Below are 22398 nucleotides of genomic sequence, written 5' to 3'. Positions count from 1 at the left end.
ACCACGACCAAGTGGGATTTATACCTGGGATGCAGGGCTGGATCAATATCCGCAAAACAATTAACGTGATGCATCACATCAACAAAAGAAAGGACAGGAACCATATGATCCTCTCAATAGATGCAGAGAAAGCCTTTAACAAAATAAAACATCCTTTCTTTTTTCTTTTTTTTTTTCAACGTTTATTTATTTTTGGGACAGAGAGAGACAGAGCATGAATGGGGGAGGGGCAGAGAGAGAGGGAGACACAGAATCGGAAACAGGCTCCAGGCTCTGAGCCATCAGCCCAGAGCCCGACGCGGGGCTCGAACTCACAGACCACGAGATCGTGACCTGGCTGAAGTCGGATGCTTAACCGACTGCGCCACCCAGGCGCCCCAAAACATCCTTTCTTGATAAAAACCCTCAAGAAAGTAGGGATAGAAGGATCATACCTCGAGATGATAAAAGCCATATAGGAGCGACCCAAGGCTAATATCATCCTCAATGGGGAAAAACTGAGAGCTTTCCCCATAAGGTCAGGAACAAGACAGGGATGTCCACTCTTGCCACTGTTATTCAACATAGTATTGGAAGTCTTAGCCTCTGCAATCAGACAACACAAAGAAATAAAAGGCATCCAAATCCGCCAGGAAGAAGTCAAACTTTCACTCCTCACAGGTGACATGATACTGTATATGGAAAACCCAAAAGATTCCAGCAAAAAAACTGCTAGAACTGATTCATGAATTCAGCAAAGTTGCAGGATATAAAATCAAGGCACAGAAATCGGTTGCATTCCTCTACACCAACAATGAAGTGACAGAAATAGAAATCAAGGAATTGATCCCATTTACAGTTGCACAAAAAACATAAAATACCTAGGAATAAATCTAACCAAAGAGGCGAAAAATCGTTACACTGAAAAATGTAGAAAGCTTATGAATGAAATTGAAGAAGACACTGGGGCACCTGGGTGGCGCAGTCGGTTAAGCGTCCGACTTCAGCCAGGTCACGATCTCGCGGTCCGTGAGTTTGAGCCCCGCGTCGGGCTCTGGGCTGATGGCTCAGAGCCTGGAGCCTGTTTCCGATTCTGTGTCTCCCTCTCTCTCTCTGCCCCTCCCCCATTCATGCTCTGTCTCTCTCTGTCCCAAATAAATAAATAAACGTTGAAAAAAAATATTTAGAAATTGAAGAAGACATAAAGAAATGGAAAAAGATTCCATGCTCCTGGATAGGAAGAACAAATATTGTTAAAATGTTGATACTACCCAAAGCAATCTCCATATTCAACAAAATCCCTATCAAAGTAACACCAGCATTCTTCACAGAGCTAGAAGAAATAATCCTAAAATTTGTATGGAACCACAAAAGACCCTGAATAGCCAAAGCCATCTTGAAAAAGAAAACCAAAGCAGGAGGCATCACAATCCCAGACTTAAAGCTATACTACAAAGCTGTAACCATCAAGACACTGTGGTACTGGCACAAGAACAGACATTGAGATCAATGGAATAGAATAGGGAACCGAGAAATGGACCCACAAATGTATGGTCAACTAATCTTTGATAAAGCAGGAAAGAATATCCAGTGGAATAAAGACAGTCTCTTCAGCAAGTGGTGTTGGGAAAACTGGACAGCGACATGCAGAAGAATGAACCCAGACCACTTCCTTATACCATACACAAAAATAAACTCAAAATGGATGAAAGCTCTAAATGTAAGACAAGAAGCCATCAAAATCCTCTAGGAGAAAGCAGAGAAAAACCTCTTTGATCTTGGCCGCAGCAATTTCTTACTCAACACGTCTCCAGAGGCAAGGGAAACAAAAGCAAAAATGAACTACTGGGACCTCATCAAAGTAAAAAGCTTCCGTGCAGTGAAGGAAACAATCAGCAAAACTAAAAGGCAACAGACAGAATGGGAGAAGATATTTGCAAATGACATATCAGATAAAGGGTTAGTATCCAAAATCTACAAAACTAACAAACTCAACACCCAAAAAACAAATAATCTAGTGAAGAAATGGGCAGAAGGCATGAATAGACATTTCTCCAAAGAAGACATCCAGATGGCCAACTGACATATGAAAAAATGCTCCACATCACTCATCATCAGGGAAATAAAAATCAAAACCACAATGAATCACCTACCACCTTACACTTGTCAGAATGGCTAACATTAACAACACAGGCAACAACAGATGTTGGCGAAGATGCGGAGAAAGAGGATCCCTTTTGCATTGTTGGTGGGAATGCAAGCTGGTGCAGCCTCTCTGGAAAACAGTATGGAGGTTCCTCAAAAAAACTAAACATAGAACTACCCTATTACCCAGCAATTGCACTACTAAGCATTTATCGAAGGGATACAGGTGTGCTGTTTTGAAGGGACACATGCACCCCCATGTTTATACCAGCACTATCAACAATAGCCAAAGTATGAAAAGAGCCCAAATGTCCATCGATGGATGAATGGACAAAGAACATGTGGTGTATATATATAATGGAGTATTACTCGGCAATCAAAAAGAATGAAATTTTGCCATTTTCAACTACGTGGATGGAACTGGAGGGTATTATGCTAAGTGAAATTATTCAGTCAGAGAAAGACAAAAATCCCATGACTTCACTCATATGAGAACTTTAAGAGACAAAACAGATGAACTTAATGGAAGGGAAACAAAAATAATATAAAAACAGGGAGGGGGACAAAAACAAAAGAGACTCATAAAAATGGAGAACAAACTGAGGGTTGCTGGAGGGGTTGTGGGAGGGGGGATGGGCTAAATGGGTAACGGGCATTAAGGAATCTACTCCTGAAATCATTGCATCAGTATATACTAACTAATTTGGTTGTAAATTTAAAAAAATAAAAAAATAAAGTTAAATTTCAATTAAAAAAAATGGGCTGAAGACAATGAAAGACATTTCTCCAAAGAAGAAATGCAGATGGTCAACAGACACATGGAAAGATGCTCAACATCACACTCATCATCAGGGAAATGCAAATCAAAACCACAATGAGATATCACTTCAACCCTATCAGACACACTAAAATCAACAAAACAAGAAACAGGTGTTGGAGAGGATGTGGAGAAAAAGGAGCCCTCATGCACTGTTGCTGGTAATGAAAACTGGTGCAACCACTGTTGAAAACAGTATGGAGGTTCTTCAAAAAGTTAAAAATAGAACTTCCCTATGATTCAGTAATTGCACCTCTAGGTATTTACCAAAGAATACAAAAAAAAAATTCAAAGGAATATATGCCCCTGATGTTTATAGTAGCATTATCTACAATAGCCAAATTATGGAAATAGCCCAAGTTTCCATCATCTGATGAATTAATAAAGAAGATATGGTATATATACATGACAGAATATCATCCAGCCATCAAAAAAGAGTGAAATCTTGCCTTTTGCAATGACATGGATGAAGCAGAGAGTAAGGTGTTAAGCGAAATAAGTCAGTCATAGACAAATACCATATGACTTCATTCATATGTGGAATTTAAGAAACAAAACAAATGAGAACAGGCAAAAAAAAAATAGAGCCACAAAGTATGAAACAGACTCTTAATTATAGAGAACAAACTGATGGTTAGCAGAAAAGAGGTGGTGGTAGGGGGGATGGGTTAAATAGGAGATGGGGATTAAGGAATGCACTTGTGTTGAGCACCAGGTGTTGTAAGGAAGTGTTGAATCACTATTTTGTACATATTAAACTAATATTACACTGTATATTAACTGAAAAATAAACAAAATATATGAAGAGGATTAAACTGAATCCCCTCAAAAGAATAAACTTGAAAGATGGCAGGTGACTTAGGTTTTGAAATCAGCAAGGAAGGATTTTAAAGAAGCTATAATAACTAATTTCAAGGACATGAAGTAAAATATACTCACAATGAGTGAAAAGTTACAAATATATCATCAGGGAGATAGAAATTCTGAAAACAAATTAAAGGAAAATTGTGTAACTAAAAATTAATATCAACAATTTAAAAATTAAATTCACTGAACTAGAGAATATAGATGAAAGATAGAGAAGGAAGATTAAGCCTATTTGAAGGCAGACCAGTAGAAACTACCCAGTCTACAGAACAGAGAGGAAAAAATTAAAAAAGAAATAAACAAGCCCCAGGACCTGAGGACACTTTCAAACTATTTGACATATATGTCATTGAAGTGCCACAGTAGAAAGGAGCATGAGTTTGAAAAAAAATAGCAGAAGCTGTTGCCAAAATTCTCCCAATTTAGTAGAAAACATAAGTTTATATATTCAAGAATCTCATAAATTTCCAAACATTAAAATTACAGTTAATATCAAACCTAGGTACATTACAGTGAAACTATTAAAAATCAAAATGAAGAGAAAAATTTTAAAGTAGCCAGAGAGAAATATAGCATATAGGAGAACAGTGATTCAAATCACCACTGAACCCTCAATAACGGTAACTGAAGCTGGAAGATAGTGGGACTTCTTTAAAAGAGTTAAAAGGAGGGAAGCAAAACAAACTGTAAGCCCATCATCTTCTATTCAATGAAAGTTTAATTTTCTATGCTATAAATGAAGTGAAAATAAGTTATTTTCAGATTTTAAAAATAGAGATAATTTGGCATCAAGAAAATATGCCACACAAGAAATGGCAAAGGAAATTCTTGGTGAAAATTCTAATTATTCTAAATTAGAACTCAGATCTTCAGAAAGAAAGAAAAAGTATCAGAAATGGTAAATATATGGGTAATTACAAAAGGCTATCATTTATTGCTTAATATTTTAAAATGCACATGACCATTTAAAAGTAATACTATAAAATTTTTGTGAGCTGTATATCTATAAAGGTATATTATGATGGTACACCAACAATGGGGGGTGACAAATGACCATATGCCATTGCAAGGATTCTACATTTTATGGGAATCACACAATTTTAAATCTAAGAGGGCAATACAAAATTAAGAATAATATTTTAATATACCAAGTGCCCACCAAAAAACTGTAGAGAGGTTTTGCTAAAAAAACATCAGATATATAAAAGTGGACACCTAAAATATTTAATCCAAAAGGAGGCAAAAAAGGAAGAACACAGAAGCAAAATAACAGCAACAAGAAAAAAAGGGAACAAATGGTAAAATGGCTGACCAAAATCCAATTACATCAATAGCTAATGGAATTTTAATGGATTAAGCACTGCTATAAGAGACATAAAATGTCAGAATGGATCAAATTAAAGAAGTAGGTGTATACGGTACTTTCACCAAAATAGTACATATGCTGGACCATTAAACAAATGTCAATAATATAAAAGAATTGAATCATACAGAGTATGTTCTCTGATCACATTAAATTAAATTAGAAATTAATGATGAAAAACTTTCTGAAATTTTCCTGAAGTATTTGGAAATTAACAATGCATTTCTATATAATCCATAGATCAAAATGTCACAAGGAAAATTAGAAAATATTTTAAATTGAATGATAAAGTACAATATATCAAAAATTGTGTGGAAACCAATTTGACAATAAATTTCATATATTGAAAAAAAATAAAAAATAAAAAATAAAAAATAAATTGTGGGGTGAAGATAGAGGGAAATTTTATAACTATAAATGCTTCTTTAAAAAAATGTTTTATTTATCTTTGAGAGAAAGAAAATGTGAGTGGGGGAGAGGCAGAAATAGAGCAGGACAGAAAGCCCAAAGCAGAATCTGTGCTAAAAGCAGAGAACCCAGTGCAGGGTCTCAAACTCAGAAACCATGAGATCATGACCTGAGCCAAAGTCAGATGCTTAACCAACTGAGCCACCCAGGCGCCCCTGGTGCACCTAGCTATAAGTGGTTCTGATGAAAGAAAAAAGGTCTAAATTTTGTGTCCCAAGATGTCATCTTAAGAGGCTAGCTGACACAGGGGTGCCTGGGTGTCTCAGTTGGTTAAATGTCCAAGGACACTTTGGCTCAAATCATGATCTCATGGTCCGTGAGTTTGAGCCCAGCAACACGCCCTGTGCTGACAGCTCAGAATCTGGAACCTGCTTCAGATTCTACGTTTCCCTCTCTCTGTGCCCCTCTCCCACTTGTGCTCTATCTCTCAAAAAATGAATAAACATTAAAAAAAATCAACAACAAAAAGAAGCTAGCTAACACAAAGCAAAATAAATCACAGTATCTGCAAAACAAGCAGAAAGATAATAATAAATATAAGGGCAGAAAAAAAACGAAATAGAACACAAATAAATAGAAATTGCTAAAGCCATAGTTGAACAAAAGAGCAAGAACATAGTTATCCTTATTTCTTGTTTTCTTGACAGATGTTTGCTTTATGATAAATTGTTCAACTAAATGTACATTGTTTTGGTGTTTGTTTTACAATAAAATGCTTTCAAAATACTAAAAAGATCTATCTATCTATCTGTCATCTATCTATCTATCTACCTACTAATTGTGGCAATGGTACAAAACATGAGAAGGCTTTGATAAATTGTCCGGTTCTAGCAGCTATCAGCTCATGGTCCTTGTTGTTGCATCTCTATCCTCACCTATTCATTCCCTCTTCTCCCCAGATTTATTGTTAAGCAAATCTAAGATATAATCCTCTTTTATTGGAAAATAATTCCATTTGTTTTCAGTACATATATTATCAAATTTAAAAAAAAGCAAGTTGTACAACAATGTGTATACTATGATGCTCTTCTTAAAGATATATTTGTTTACATATTTATTTGTAGTTTCTGTCTGCACATATAGAAAGATCCCTGGAAACTGACACAATAAGATATAAACATGTTTTGCCTTTCATAACACATGTAGAAAATGTTTTTTTTTTTTTTGCAGGATATAGTACTTTGCACTCTGTTTACTGCCCCCAGATACACGTGTTGTATCCCCTTGATAGCCACCTCAGCCTATATTAACAATAGGAATGCAAATATTTCTAGAGGTGAACAGATCTTTTGGCAGTAATGAAAGGAGATATCTATGTCTGGGAGCTTAAACATATACACACACACACACATGCACGCACACCCACACACACACCAGAAATAGCTTATTATGGATAAGTAAATGGGTAAAAGTACATGGGTAAAATGGGAAGGATATAGACAACAAGTTCAATGTAAAAATTCAACATGCTTTGATCACATACCATGGGTAGCCTCAGAACCAAGTGGGGAAATAAAAAACATGGTCCTCTCTTTTCTGTATCTGTTACAATAATGATGAGCATTCTCAGCAACCAGTTGACATTTCACAAAATGTAAACATCACTCTGAAGGAACGCCCAAATTTTATTTTATTATTTTATTCTTAAAATGTTTATTTATTTATTTTGAGAGAGAAAGAGAGCATGAGAAGGGAAGGGCAAAAAGAAAGAGGAAGAGAGAGAATCCCAAGCAGACTCCATGCCTCCACTGTAGGCATGGAGCCAGATACGGAGCTCGAACTAACAAACCATGAAATCATTACGTTAGTTGAAATCAAGAGTTGGACACTTAACTGAGCCACTCAGGCACCATAGGAACACCCAGATTTTATGAAGGACCCCAGGTAACTCCTCAAGAAGAACTTTGGTCACATCAATGTGAAACTCAGTTTCCATGGAAAGAAAAACAAGCAACTCTGAATTGAGAAATTTTAGGGAAAAAGGAAATTGGCTACTATTCACACTATATTTTGCCACATATAAGACATGATCCAGGGTGTTGTGAGGCCTTCGTTACAGGAGGAAGTTTGCCTACACTCCCTGTCCCAACAAGATTGTTATTCAGGAGAATTGGTGTGTTATTGAGATTTATAATTTCTTGGGTGCCAATATTTGGGTAAGGTCAGGTATTGGTTGATTGATATTTAAGCCCAGTAAAATGAGTTAGTTCCTGAAAAAAATGACATTGAACTTATATAAAATTCAGCTTCCTTGATTCATCAAGTCATGAAAGTTAAAAAATAAAAAGGGTGGGAAGAGAGAGAAATTGGAAAGGATCTATTTCTCTAAAAAAGCAAGCTGATGAATTAGATGCAGGAATTTGCTCAGCTGCAGAAATATGATGCTCGATGACACCTGAGGCCTATTCATGATATTTTTATTAAACACAATAAAATTATTGACCAAAGAAAGACCTGATACATACTCTTTTTTCTAGCTTTATTGATATGTAATTGACATTCACTTCATACAATTTTAAGATGTACAACATGTTGATTGCATATACATGTCCAAAATGATGAACACCTTAGCATTAGCTAACGCCTATATCGTGTCTCATGATTAATTTACCATTTCTTCTTGTGGTGAGCATATTTTAAAATCTACTTTTAATAACTGTAATCACCATGCTGTACCTGACATCCCCAGAACTTATTCATTTTACAACTGGAAGTTTGTATTCTTTGACCAAGATCAATCATTTCCCCACTTGCCCCAGCCCCTGGTAACCACTGTAACTCTCTGTTTCTGAGTAACCCTGAGTAACCCTGGTAACTCTCTGTTTCTGAGTTCAACTTTTTAAAATACCACATATAACTGAGATCATACGGTAGGAATCATACAGTACTTGTCTTTCTCTATTTGGCTTATTTCATTTAGTATAATGCCCTTAAAGTCAACCCATGTTGCAAATGGCAGAATGTCCTCCTTTCTCATGGTTGACTAATACCCCATTATATAAAGATATATACATATAGATAGATATAGATATATCTCTCATTGACAGTTCACTTGTTTCCATATTTTGGCTATTGTGAATAATGCTGCAATAAATATGGTGGTGCATATATTTCTTCAAGATCCTGCTTTCACTTCCTTTGTGTATATTCCCAGAAGTGGAGTTCCTGGGTAATATGGCAGTTTTATTCTTTAATTTGCAAACTCTTTTCCATGGTGGATGCATCAATTTGTATTCCTGCCAACAGTGCACAAGATTTCTCTTTCTCAACATCCTTTCCAACACTTTTTTTTTCCTTATCATTTTGGTGACAGCTATTCTCTCTGTGCATCTAATTTCATTAGGGATATTGCCCTGTAATTTTTTTCTGATACATATTCTTAGGGAACTTACAGTGTATTGGGATGGGGGAGGTAAAAAATAATCTGATAAGGATCAGAACATGGTAAGGCTGGAAAGATGGCAGCAGAATAGGAGGATCCTAGGCTTGCTTTGTCTCATGAATTCAACTAGATAACTATTAAATCACCCTAAATAGCCCCAGAAATTGGCATGAAGACTGGTAGAACAAACTTCACAACTAAAGGTAGAGATGAGGCCACATCAAAGAAAGTACGAAGTACAGAGATACGGTTTGGGAGGGAAATGGATTGTAGGTGCTGCACAGTGGTGGAGGAGGGTGAAAGATGGACTAGCAATCAGGAGAGTGCACAGGGAAAACAAATCCTCATAGTAACTGGTTTGGAAAGTAAGAGAAGCCAAATTTTGTGACTTCTGGAAAAGAAAGCCTAGAGTTTTTAAGGTTAGTGGGGGGTGCCTGGGTGGTTCATTCAGTTAGACATCTGACTCTTGGTTTCAGCTCAGGTCATGATCTCACAGTTCGTGGGATGGAGCCCCACGTTGGCTCTGTGCTGACAGTGCAAAGTCTGCTTGTGATTCTCTTTCTCCCTCTCTCTCCGTAGCCTCCCTCCACAACTTGTTCTGTCTCTGTCTCTCTCCAATAAATAAATCAACTTAAAAAAAGTTTAGTGGGCTTGGCAGTGATAGAGCCCAGAGGGATTGAGCAGTTCTTGGAAGGCAGGCAGGCAAAGAATTTAAGGACACACAACATGAAAACAATGATCTGAAGAGTACCTGGGGCACATAGAGGGGAGGTTATCCATTCATCCTGGAGTGCATTCTAGAGAGACAGCATTTACTGAGACTCCTCCAGGAAAAAGTACCTAGAAAGCACGATTTCCCACTCCTCCCCTTTAGCATAAGCACAGGACCACCCACAAGAACCAGTGCAGCATGGACATTTGCTTTCTCACTTGCTTACACCATGCCCCCAGCACTCCAGTGGAACTGCCCTTCTAGTCATATTTGCCTCAGTACCAACACGGTGGGATCCTTCCCCTGGAAGACTAGCCAAAAACCATGCCAACATCATGTCTCCCAGGGCAGGAGTTTTGTGGATCCTCAGTTCTAGTGGTGTTGGCAACCAATAAGCTGGAGCACACTTCCACATTTAGACCAAGTAGAAAACACTGCACACATTAGGCAAAGACAGCCTCTACAGATGACTGGCCTGGAGGATAAAGTGGCCGGTACAAACCAGCAGAGGACATGAAGCACACATTGGAGACACTTCAGGACCTCTACCAGGCCCTGGGGAGCAGGGGGAAATTCACCTCAGGGTGCTACAGGACCTCTAATTCATAAAACCATCACCCTCAAGAACAGGAGATGTAGTTGACTTTTCTAACACAGAAAGACAGGTAGAGACAGACAAAATGAGAAGACAGAGAAATTTATCTCAAGTGAAAGAATAGGACAAGGCCATGGGCAAAGATATAAGCAAAACAGATATAAGTCACTTGCTTTGTAGAGAATTTAAATCAGTGAACATAAGGATACTCGCTGGATTTGAGAAAAGAGTGGAAGACCTGAATGAGACACTTAACACAGAGATAAGGAATAGTATAGCAGAGATAAAGGGTATAATAAATGAAATGGGAAACATGCATTGATGGAATAAACAGAAAGCTGGAAGAAGCAGAGGAACTAATTAGTTACCTAGAAAACAGAGAAATGGAAAGTAATTGGCTGAGTAAAAGAGAGAAAAAAGAATTATGAAAACAACAATAGACTTAGAGAACATAATGTCTCCATCAAAATAGTAATATTCATATTATAGGAGTCCCAGAAGAAAAAGAAAGAGAAAGGGGGGCAGAAAACTTATTTGAAGAAATAATAGCTAAATTATTAGGAAAAAGATATCTAGATTCAGGAGGAATAGAGTGTGCCCATCAAAATCAACAAAAACAGACTTGTACCGAGACATATTATAATTAAATTGGCAAGATATAATGACAAAGAAAAAAATCTTAAACGTGGTAAGACAAAAGAAGAAAATAACTTACAAAGGAAAACCCATAAGGCTAGCTGAAGATCTCTCAACAGAAACATCCTAAACCAGAAAGGAGTGGCATGATATATTCAATGTGCTGCATGGAAAAAATCTGCAGCCAAATGTACTCTATCCAGCAAGGTTTTCATTCAGAAAGAGAGAGAAAGAGTTTCCCAGACAAATAGAAACTAAAAGGGTTTATGACCACTGAACCAGCCCTGAAAGAAATATAAAATGGGAATATTCCAGTGGAAAGGAGAAACCAAAAGTAATACTGTAAAGTTTGAAAACATGAAAGCAGTAAAAATGAATATTTCTATTAAAAATTCAGTCAAGGAACTCGAAAAAGGATGTACTCTTTAAATGACCATCAACTTAATATAGACTGCCAAATGCATAAGTGATATAGAAACCTAATGGTGACCACAAATCACAAATTACTAATAAATATGTAAAGAATAAAGTGAAAGAAATCCAAATAAATCACTAAAGAAAATCAGCAAGGCAAGAAAGAGAAAAAGACAAGAAAGGATCAAAGAAAATCTTCAAAAACAACTATAAAACCAGTAATAAAATGGGACTAAATACATATCTATCAATAATCACTTAGAATTTAAATGGACTCAATGCTCCAATAAAAAGACACAAGGTGACAGGATGGACTTAAAAAAAAGAAAAAAAAAAACAATATCCATTTATATGCTGCCTACAAGAAACTTATTTTAGACCTAAAGACACCTGCAGATTGAAAGTGAAGGGATGGAGAAACAACTATCATGCAAAAGGATGTCCAAAGAAAGCCACAGTAGCAATACTTATATTGGACAAAATACACATTAAAACAAAGACTGTTTTAACAAACAGTTAAATAACATTCTATAAAAATAAAGGAGACAATCCAACAAAAATATATAACAATTATAACTATTTATATACCCAACATAGAAAAATGAAAATACATAAAACAGTTAATAATAAATGTAAAGGAACTAATTGTTAGTGATAAATAATTGTAGAACCTTTAACATGCTATTTACATCAATGGATACATCATCCAAATAGAAAATCGACAAAGAAACAATGGCTTTGAATAACACACTGGACAAAATGGATTTAACAGATATATTCAGAACACCCCATCCTAAATACACATTATTTTAATGTGCATATGGAATATTCTCCAGAACATATCACAGACCAGGTCACAAAACAGGTGTCAACAAGTTCAAAATGGTTGAAGTCATACCATGCACCTTTTCTGACCACAATGCTAGAAATCAACCACAAGAAGATTCTAGAAAGAGCACAAATACATGGAGGTTAAATAACATGCTACTAAACAGTGAATGGGTCAACCAGGAAATCAAAGAAGAAATTAAAAAGTACAGCGAAACAAATGAAAATGAAAATGCAGTGATCTAAAACCTCTGGAATGCAGTAAAAGCAGTTCTAAGAGGAAAGTTTATAGCAATATAGGTCTCCATTGAGAAGCAAGAAAAATCTCAAATAAAACCTAACCTTACATCTAAGAGAGCTAGAAAAAGAACAATAAATGAAGCCTAAATGCAGAATAAAGAAGGAAATCATAAAGATTAGATCAGAAATAAATATAAATGATACAGAAACTAAACAAGCAAGCAAACAAAAGCAAAATACAACAAAACAAAACCAACCCACAATAGAACAAGTTAATGAAACTAGGAGCTGGTTCTTTGAAAAAATCAATAACATTCATAGAACTCTAGGCAGACTTATAAAAAAAAAAAGACTCAAATAAAATCACAAATGAAACAGAAGAAGTAACAACCAACACTACAGAAATACAAACAATTCTAAGACAATATTATGGAAAAACTATATATCAACAAATTGGACAACCTAAAGAAGTGGATAAATTCCTAGGAACATATAAACTACACAAACTAAACAGAAAGAAATAGAAACATTTGAACAGACCAATAACCAACACTGAAATTGAATCAGTAATCAAAAAATTCTCAACAAACAAAAGTCCAGGACCAGATGGCTTCACAGGAGCATTCTAACAAACATTTAAAGAAGAGTCAATACCCAAAATAAGTCAGTCAGAGAAAGACAAATACCATATGATTTCACTCACTTGAGGAATTTAACAAGCAAATGAACAAAGGGGATAAAAGAGAGAAAGACAGACCAAGAAACATACACTTAACCATAGAGAACAAACTGATGGTTACCAGAATAGAGGTAGATGTGAGATGGGTTAAAGGTGATTCAGATTAAGGAATGTACTAGTTGTGATAAGCACTGAGTGCTGTATGAAAGTATTGAATAACTATACTGTACCCCTGAAACTAATATTACACTGTATGTTAACTAACTGGAATTGAAATACAAACCTAAAAAAAAAATAAAGACTTAGTACCTATTCTTCTCAGAATATTCCAAACTATAGAAAAGGAAGGAAAACTTCCAAATTCATTCTCTGAGGCCACCATCACTTTGATCCCCAAACAAGACATAGACACAATTAAAAAAGACAACAGGCCAATACTCTTGATGAACATAGAGCAAACATCCTCAACAAATTACTAGCAAACTGAATCCAACAATACATTAAAAAAGTTCTTCACCACGATCAAGTGGGATTTATTCCCAAGCTTCCAAGTGTGGTTCAATATTTGCAAATCAGTCAATGTGATACATCATATCAATAAAAGAAAGGGTAAGAACCTTATGATCATTTCAATAGCTACAGAAAAAGCATTTGACAACGTGCAACATCTATTCATGATCAAAACCCTCAACAAAGTAGGTTTAGAGGGAAAATGACATAATAATGGCCATATATGAAAAGCTTACAGCTAATATCATCCTCAATGTGGAAAAACTAAGAGCTTTTCCTCTATGATCAGGAAGAAGACAAGGATGTCCACTATCATCACTTTTATTCAACATAGTACTGGAAGTCCTAGCCATAGCAATTAGATAACAAAAAGAAATAAAAGGCACCCAAATCAATAAGATAGTAGTGAAAATTTTACCATCTACAGATGACATAATACTATATATAAAAAACTGGAAAGACTCCACCAAAACTACTAGAGGTAAATAAATTCAGTAAAGTTGCAGGATGCAAAATCAATGTGTAGAAATCTCTTGCATTTCTATACACTAATAATGAAGCAGAATAAAGAGAAATTAAGAAAACAATCCCATTTACAATAGCACCTAAGTGACATTGGATATAATAGGACACCTAAGAATAAACCTAACCAAAGAGGTGAAATACTTGTACCCTGAAAACTATAAAACACTGAAGAAAGAAATTGAAGATGACATAAAGAAATAGAAGGACATACCAAGCTCATGGATTTAAATATTGTTAAAATGTCTATACTACCCAAGGCAGTATACCGATTCAATGTGATCCTTATCAAAATACTAATAATATTCTTCACAGAACTAGAAAAGTTCTAAAATATATATGGAACCACGAGAGACCCTGAATAACCAAAGCAACCTTAAAGAAAACAAAAACAAAAACAAAACACAAAGCCGGAGGTGTCATAATTGTAGACTTCAGGTTATATGACAAACCTGTAGCAAACAAAACAGTATGGTACTGGCAGAAAAATAGACACATATATCAATAAAACAGAATACAAAACCCAGAAATAAGCCCACAACCGTATGGTCAATTAATCTTTGACAAAGCAGTAAAGAATATCCAATAGGAAATAAACACTCTCTTCAACAAACGGTACTGGGAAAACTGGACAGATACATGCAGAAGAATGAAACTGGATCACTGTCTTGCACCATACACAAGAATAAATTCCAAATGGATTAAAGACCTAAGCATGAGACCTGAGACCATACAAATCCTACAAGAGAGCACTGTGTTGGCCATTGCCACATTTTTCTAGACATGTCTCCTGAAGCAAGGGAAAAAAATAGAACTACCTTATGATCCAGTGATCATGCTACTGGATGTTTACTTAAAGAATGCAAAAACACTAATTCAAAGGGATACATGCACCTCTATGTTTATGGCAGCATTATTACAATAGCCAAACTATGGAAGCAACAGAAGTGACCATCAATTGATGAATGGATAAAGAAAACATGGTATATCTTAATACAATAGAATTTTATTCAGCCACAAAAAAGAATGAAATCTTGATATGGATAGAGCTAGAGAGCATAGTGCAAAGTGAAATAAATCAGTCAGAGAAAGACACATACCATATGATTTCACTCATATGTGGAATTTAAGAAACAAAACAAACAAGCAAAGGGGAAAAACAGACAAAAGAGAGAGCAATAAACCAAGAAACAGACTCTAAATTACAGAGAAAAACTGATGGTTACCAGAGGGGAGGGGCATGGAAGGCTGGATTAAATAGGTGATGGGTATTAAGGAGTACGCTTGTTGTGATAACATGGTCAAGTATGTAGGTGTTGAATAACTAAATTCTATACCTGAAACTAATATAACTCTATATGTTAACTAACTGGAATTTTAAAAATTCTTGGGGTCACCTGAGTGGCTCAGCTGTTTAAGTGTCCAACTCTTGATTTTAGTTTAGGTCATGATTCCAGGGTTATGACATTGAGCCCCGCCTTGGGCTCCTCACTCACCTCACTGAGTGTGGAGCCTGCTTAAGATTCTCTTTCTCCCATATACATATATATATATATATATATATATATATATATATATATAGTCAGAATGTGGTAAACACTGTATGTGTTTATATATGTATGTGTTTATATATGTGTGTCATATATATATGAGAGAAAGAGAATATATATACATATATATGTATATATTCACAATGTGGTAAACACTGTAAAAGAAATAAAATAGGAAGGGTATGTAGTCTGACACTAAACTCTTTCAATCTGGTAAATATTTCACATTCACAGCTCCTATATACTTTACTGTATCTAAATGTAACTACTATATCTAAATGTTGTCATTATAACAGAGATATCTATGGATTGTTTATATCTGCAGAATATTTCACCTGTCTCAAAGGAAAGGTACTACCTACTGTAATACTACTTTTGTGAGCTTCTGATTTTGTTCTGATTGGATGCTTTCCATGCTTCAAAATTCTGAACTACAGTCATCTTTTGAAATAATGCCATACTAATTTAAATGATGACATAAATTAAAATACTCAGGTGCTTGGATTCAATTAACATCAAAGTGTCACACCTCAGAAAGAAACATAATGATTTATCTTGAAGTAATCAAAGAAGTTTTCTAATACACAATTGCAATGGAGCTGTTGCAATGTGACCAAAATAAATGACTCTGGATTGTTCTACAAAAACCAGAATAGTGGGGCGCCTGGGTGGCGAAGTCGGTTAAGCGTCTGACTTCAGCCAGGTCACGATCTCGCGGTCCGGGAGTTCGAGCCCCGCGTTGGGCTCTGGGCTGATGGCTCAGAGCCTGGAGCCTGTTTCGGATTCTGTGTCTCCCTCTCTCTCTGCCCCTCGCCCGTTCATGCTCTGTCTCTCTCTGTCGCAAAAATAAATAAACGTTGAAAAAAAATTAAAAAAAAAAACAGAATAGTACAGTATCATTAGTAACAGTAAGGAGTATAGGTGTTGGGACAAGACAAAGTTGAAAGTAAGCACTAACATTGCAGTTTCCTAATTGGGTGACCCCAGACAAGTGATTTATTCCCTTTGATCTTTCATCTCTAAACATTGGAAGGAAATAGAGAGATAATGAGATAATGTATGTGAAGATGGTGTGCCCACATAGCCAAACTATTCTGTTATTATCTACTCTTCCTAGCCCACTTTTTTGCTTGCTTCTCACACTATGTTCATCTAGTCACAGGCTTATGGAAGAAGGATACACTTTAATAGAAAGAGGGAGAGGTTTGGGCATATTAAAACAAACATCACTTCCTCTGCCCTAAAAGTACATGAATTATTGTTATAAAGTAGCATTTCTGTAATTTCCCCTAAAACCACATCATATTTACCATGTTTCCAGATCTCCTTAAGCTCCATTCTGTTTTCATCTCATACCTAAAACATCTCTTCTTGGTGGGAATCCTGGATTGCTCATCATTTGGACCTATGCAGTTTTACCCACTAGCCCAGCAATGTTGATCAAATCATTTTACCTCCCTATCAGCTCCTTCCTTTGTAAAATGGAAAACAATGCTTCATTGGAAGTTTACACTCTAGTAAGGTGACACTTAAAAAATGAAGAAAAGAAAAAGAAGTTGCATATATATTATATTACCTAGCAGTAAAAGCTAAGAAGAAAAATAAAGCGAAGAAGATAGGTAGGAAGTATTACGGTGGATAAGTTTGAAATTTCAGATAAGATGTCCAGGGAAAATGACATCTGATTCAGGACTTAAAGAGAGTGAAGGAATGAGTTCCTATAGAAATCTGGAGCAAGGTTGTTAAGTTGAATGCAATGAAAATACACAGCTCCAGACAGCAGTGCACTAAGTGTTTTCAAGGGTCATGGAAGATGCAAATATGGCTGGAGGGGCGGATGATGGAGGTTTGAGGCAATGAAGACAGAGAACTCTCATGACCCCTTGTATGACACTGCAGGTAATGGCAAAAAGTTTTGTAAGAAGTAAAGCTACTGAAAGGTTTTAGCCAGAGTAGTGATATGATCTGACTTCCTTTCAGTAGGACCTATGTTGAGAAAAGAATGCATGCAGCAAAAGCAGGAGCATGTAGTCCGGTTGCAATAATGTGAGCCACAATGGTAACAGGGGAAATATTGGCACTAAGAATTAAAGTATAGAAAATACTTTACAAGTGCCTGATACGTGGAGAATGAGATACAATGTTATTTTTTTATTTAAAAATTTTAATGTTTATATATTTTTAAGAGAGAGAGAGAGAGAGAGAGAGAGAGAGAGAGAGAGACCGAGCACGAGTGGGGGAAGGGCAGAGAGAGAAGGAGACCCAGAATCTGAAGCAGGCTCCAGGCTCTGACCGGTCAGCATAGAACCTGACACGGGCTGGAACTCATGAACTGTGAGATCATGACATGAGCTGAAGTCTGACACTTAACCGACTGAGCCACCCAGGCATCCCTAATTTTTAATTTTTTATAAATTTTAATTCCAGTATGGTTGACATACAGTGTTATATCAGTTTTAGGTGTACGATATAGTGATTCAACAATTATATACATTTCTTAGTGCCCATTGTAAGTGTACTCTTAAACCTCTTTACATGTTTCACCCATCTCCCCACCCACTTCCACTCTGGTAACCATCAGTTTGTTCTCCATAGTTGAGAGTCTATCTTTCGGTTTGTCTCTACCTTTCTTTGGTCATTTGTTCTGCTTAAATTACACATATGAGTGAAATCATATGGCATTTGTTCTTCTCTGAGTTATTTCACTTAGCATTGTACCCACTAGATCTATCCATGTTTGCAAATGGCAAGATTTAATTTTTATGACTGAGTAATATTCCACTATCTATCTATCATCTATCATCTATAGATCTATCATCTATCATCTATCTATCTATCTATCTATCTATCTATCTATCTATCTATCATCTATCATCTATCTCTCTATCGATGGAGATAGGCTGCTTCCATAGTTCGGATATTTGTAAATAATGATGCTATAAACATTGGGGTGCATATATCCCTTTGAATTAGTGTTTTTATATTATTTGGGTAAATCTCCAGTGGAATTACTGATCTCCAAAATTGGAATTACTGGTGATTCTGTTTTTAACTTTTTGATGAACCTCCACACTCTTTTCCACAGTGGCTGCACCAATTTACATTCCCACCCACAGAGCAAAAGGGCTCTTTTTTTCTCCACATTCTCCCCAACACCTGTTATTTCTTGTGTTGTTGATTTTAGGCATTCTGACAGGTGTGAAGTGATATATCATTGTGGTTTTGATTTGAATTTCCCTGATAATGAATGATGTTAATCATCTTTCAAATGTCTGTTGGACATCCATATGTCTTTTGTGGGGGAAATGTCTGTTCATGTTTTTGCAATTTTTAATTTGGATTATTTGCTTTTATGGTGTTGAGTTGTATAAGTTGTCTATATGGTTTGGATACACTAACCTTTTATCAAAAATATCATTTCCAAATATCATTTCCTATTTAGTATAGTAACCACCTGTCACTATACAACATTATTATAATATTATTGACTATATTCCTAGTCTATATTTTTCATCTCTGTGACTTACGTATTTTATTATAGTTTTAAATATTTTCTTAGTTTCATTGCTTTAGTGTTCTTATCAGAAAACTTCCATATCATATATGTTGAGCTGTCCTACATATCTTCTATCTGTATACCTTTTTCTCATGCGATTTTTATCTTTTATCTATTTGTATTTGATAATTTTACTCTTTTTGTTGTTGTTGTTTTGTTTTCTCTTTCTCTTACTGTGGTAATCATGGTATTTAACACCCTTAGGGTGTTTTTCATGTTAAATGCTTTGGAAATATTAAGCTAGAGTTTTTGTCTCTAGTTTTGATTTTCCCAGAAGGAAACTATGAGAAGAGGATTGGGTGAAGTAGTTCATTTGGAAGGTGGAGAAAACACGGGGGGGGGGGGAATGATTGGAAGTGAGGCAAGGAAAGAAAGACAGACAAATGAGTGCATTATCAAGAAAGTTCTCTTTCTAGGTAACTAGGGCATAGTCCCCCTGGGGAACTCAAGACACTAAAGCAAAGATTCTGTCCAGAATGATTCCATCTAAAGGATGTTGGAGCATGCTCATGGTGGCAGCACATACCCTGAAAATTGAATCAATAAAGAGAAGATTAGCATGGTCCTGACACAAGGATGACACAAATTTCATAAAAGAGTGTTTGAATTAGGTCTTTTTAAAATCCCCATTATTGATTGAGGATTGCTCCAGAAGAACTTTTATTCTAAGGCACTTTACCATTTCCGAAAGTAGAGAAGCAGAGCTCTAGCCACTGGAAAATGTCCTTGGCCACTGGAAAATGTCCTGGATAAAGAGATGGTGAAAGTGAGGCAGCCAGATGCCAAACATGGTGGTGGGGGGGCACTCATAGTATGATAGTTTTCATCACATTTTTGACATTTCACGTTTTGTATTTCCTTTTGTCACTTTTTTTCCAGTAGGTTTTATTATTTGTTGGCATATTATTCAGTTAATATAACCATTTCCTAAGTCCTGGCTTTGATTTGAACTCTTTTTGTTCTATTAGAACCTTGTGTGAAAGCAGCAATCATCAAGCGTAGCTCAACTTCATGGCTCAAGGCACACTCTTAAAAATAAAAGTATCTTAAAAGTATAAAAAATAACTGTGTATCTATTTCTATGTTCCTCAGGATTAACTATGATTCCAGAAGTCTTCTAATCTTTGTGTCTGTGTGAGTCAGAGTTCTACATCACTGTGTTTTCCTTTTGCAGTAGTCTTTAAGGTCTGCCTATGCCATACACTTTCTTCCCCACATCTTTCCAATCTCTGAACCATCTTTTTCCTGTGATCCTGATCCTTTTATGTTTTGTTACCACAAATTATTCTTTGGGGTAGACTTTTGTCCTTTGGAAAGGAAATGATTAATCTTTCTGGAATCTTAAGTGATTTGGTCTGCTTCAGTACTGCTTCCCATTTAATATTTTCCCATAAATTTCATGCTTATTTGCAATGAAAAGCCTGTGAGAACATTTCTGAATAATGCTAGTTTATCCCAGATTTACTCATCAGGTTATTGCTTAGTTTACAGTTTTCTGATGGTGGGGTGCTGGTGGTTTTTGTGATTTTGGGTTCTTGGGGTCATTCTATACTTTAAATTTCTGTGCCATTGCTGAGCAATGACTGGTCTCAAAAGAGCCTTTGGCTCTTTTGTGTTGGGTCATGTCTTCCTTTATTCTGGGTTTCATAAAGATTCCTTGTCACTTAGTTTGATTGAAAATGTTGCATATGCTTTACACTCTTACCTCTCACCTTTGCTATCCAAACTGCTCTGTTTGGTTTTCATTAATGTAGTTGGGAATATCAAAAGCACAAACAGACAGAAAGCCTATAATGTTACCATACTCTTGTTGCCAGCATTTCTCTATTTCTTCTATGGTCTGTTTTGGTAAGGTTATTATTTTTTCAAGTAAGTATAAATTAAATAAATAAAATTATATCTCAATTTTCACAGAATTAAAAAAATATATAATATCCTTTTATTATTTTTTTTTAAATTTCTGCAATACTTGTAGTAATGCCTCATGTTTTATTTCTAAATATTATGTGCAGTGTCTTTTTATTCCTATTGAAATCTCACCAGAGATGTCATTATTTTTTGTTTTTCTTTTTTTAAATTATTTAATGTTTATTCTTATTTTTGAGAAAGAGAGAGAGAGAGAGACAGAGCATAAGGAGGACAGGAGCAGAGACAGAGAGGGAAACACAGAATCAGAAGCAGGCTCCAGGCTCTAAGCTGTCAGCACAGAGCCCACTGAGGTGCTCAAACTCATGAACCATGAGATCATGACCTGGGCTGAAGTCTGACACTTAACCAACTGATCCACCCAGGTGCCCTTATTTGTGTTTTCAAATAATCAACTTTGGCCTTGCTAGTAATTATATTTTGTTTGTTTGTTTGTTTGTTTTGCCTTTTCATTTATTTTTTAAATTTTTTACTGAGGTCTTCTTAGTTTAATCCAATATTTGCTACTTAAAAGAAAGAGAACATGTTTTCAGTAATATGTCAGTGACTTGTATATTTACTAAATTTTCTAGAATATTAAAATCAGGGTTTTATTTTATGTTTTTTTTTTTTAATTTAAACTCAAGATAATTAACATACAATGTAGTCTTGGCTTCAGGAGTAAAACCCAGTGTTTCATCTCTTATGTATGACACCCAGTGCTCATCCCAGAAAGTCCCCTCTTTAATACCCATCACCCATTGCTTGTACATAGTAACTAATAATTGCCTTTATTATATGTTTGTTTTCTACTTCTTTGATCTCTTCTATAATAATTCATTATTCTTGCCTTCTACTTTTTTTTTAATTTGATTTTCTTTCTCCACCATCATGTAATGTACATTTAGCTAGTAAATTTTTAGTCTTTTCTCTTTTAAAATGTAAGTATTTATGGCTATAAATTTTATCCTACTAGTTTTTAGCTGTAACTCACAAGTTTGATATTTGGATTTTTTTTTATTTCATTTCAAATTTTTTAAAATCCTATTATTTCTTCTGTGACCTATGAGCTAATTTCCAAGAAAATAGTAATTTTGTATTTGTCTTTTGTCATTGATTTCTAAATTAATTGCATTTTATTTAAGAAACATGTTTTGTATTTCAGTCTTTCGAAATTTATTGAGATAGGCTTTAAGATAATAATACGTTTGTAAATATTTTACATGGTCA

At 35.5% G+C, this 22398-nt stretch overlaps 1 protein-coding gene and 1 non-coding gene across 2 annotated transcripts in view; both read left to right on the top strand.

Moving 5' to 3' along the window:
• The window catches only part of GABRB3 (gamma-aminobutyric acid type A receptor subunit beta3), a 466981-nt gene that overhangs the window by 97532 nt on the left and 347051 nt on the right, over nucleotides 1-22398 (top strand). The window lies entirely within an intron of this gene.
• LOC111561079 lies at nucleotides 19767-19874 on the top strand. Its single transcript, XR_002743442.1, has one exon. It is a non-coding gene; the product is annotated as a U6 spliceosomal RNA (small nuclear RNA).

The sequence above is a fragment of the Felis catus genome, chromosome B3, assembly GCF_018350175.1.
Source record: "Felis catus isolate Fca126 chromosome B3, F.catus_Fca126_mat1.0, whole genome shotgun sequence".
In the NCBI taxonomy this organism is placed as follows: domain Eukaryota; kingdom Metazoa; phylum Chordata; class Mammalia; order Carnivora; family Felidae; genus Felis; species Felis catus.
The sequence above is the reverse complement of the archived record's forward strand: the minus strand, read 5'-3'. Positions and strand labels throughout refer to the sequence as shown.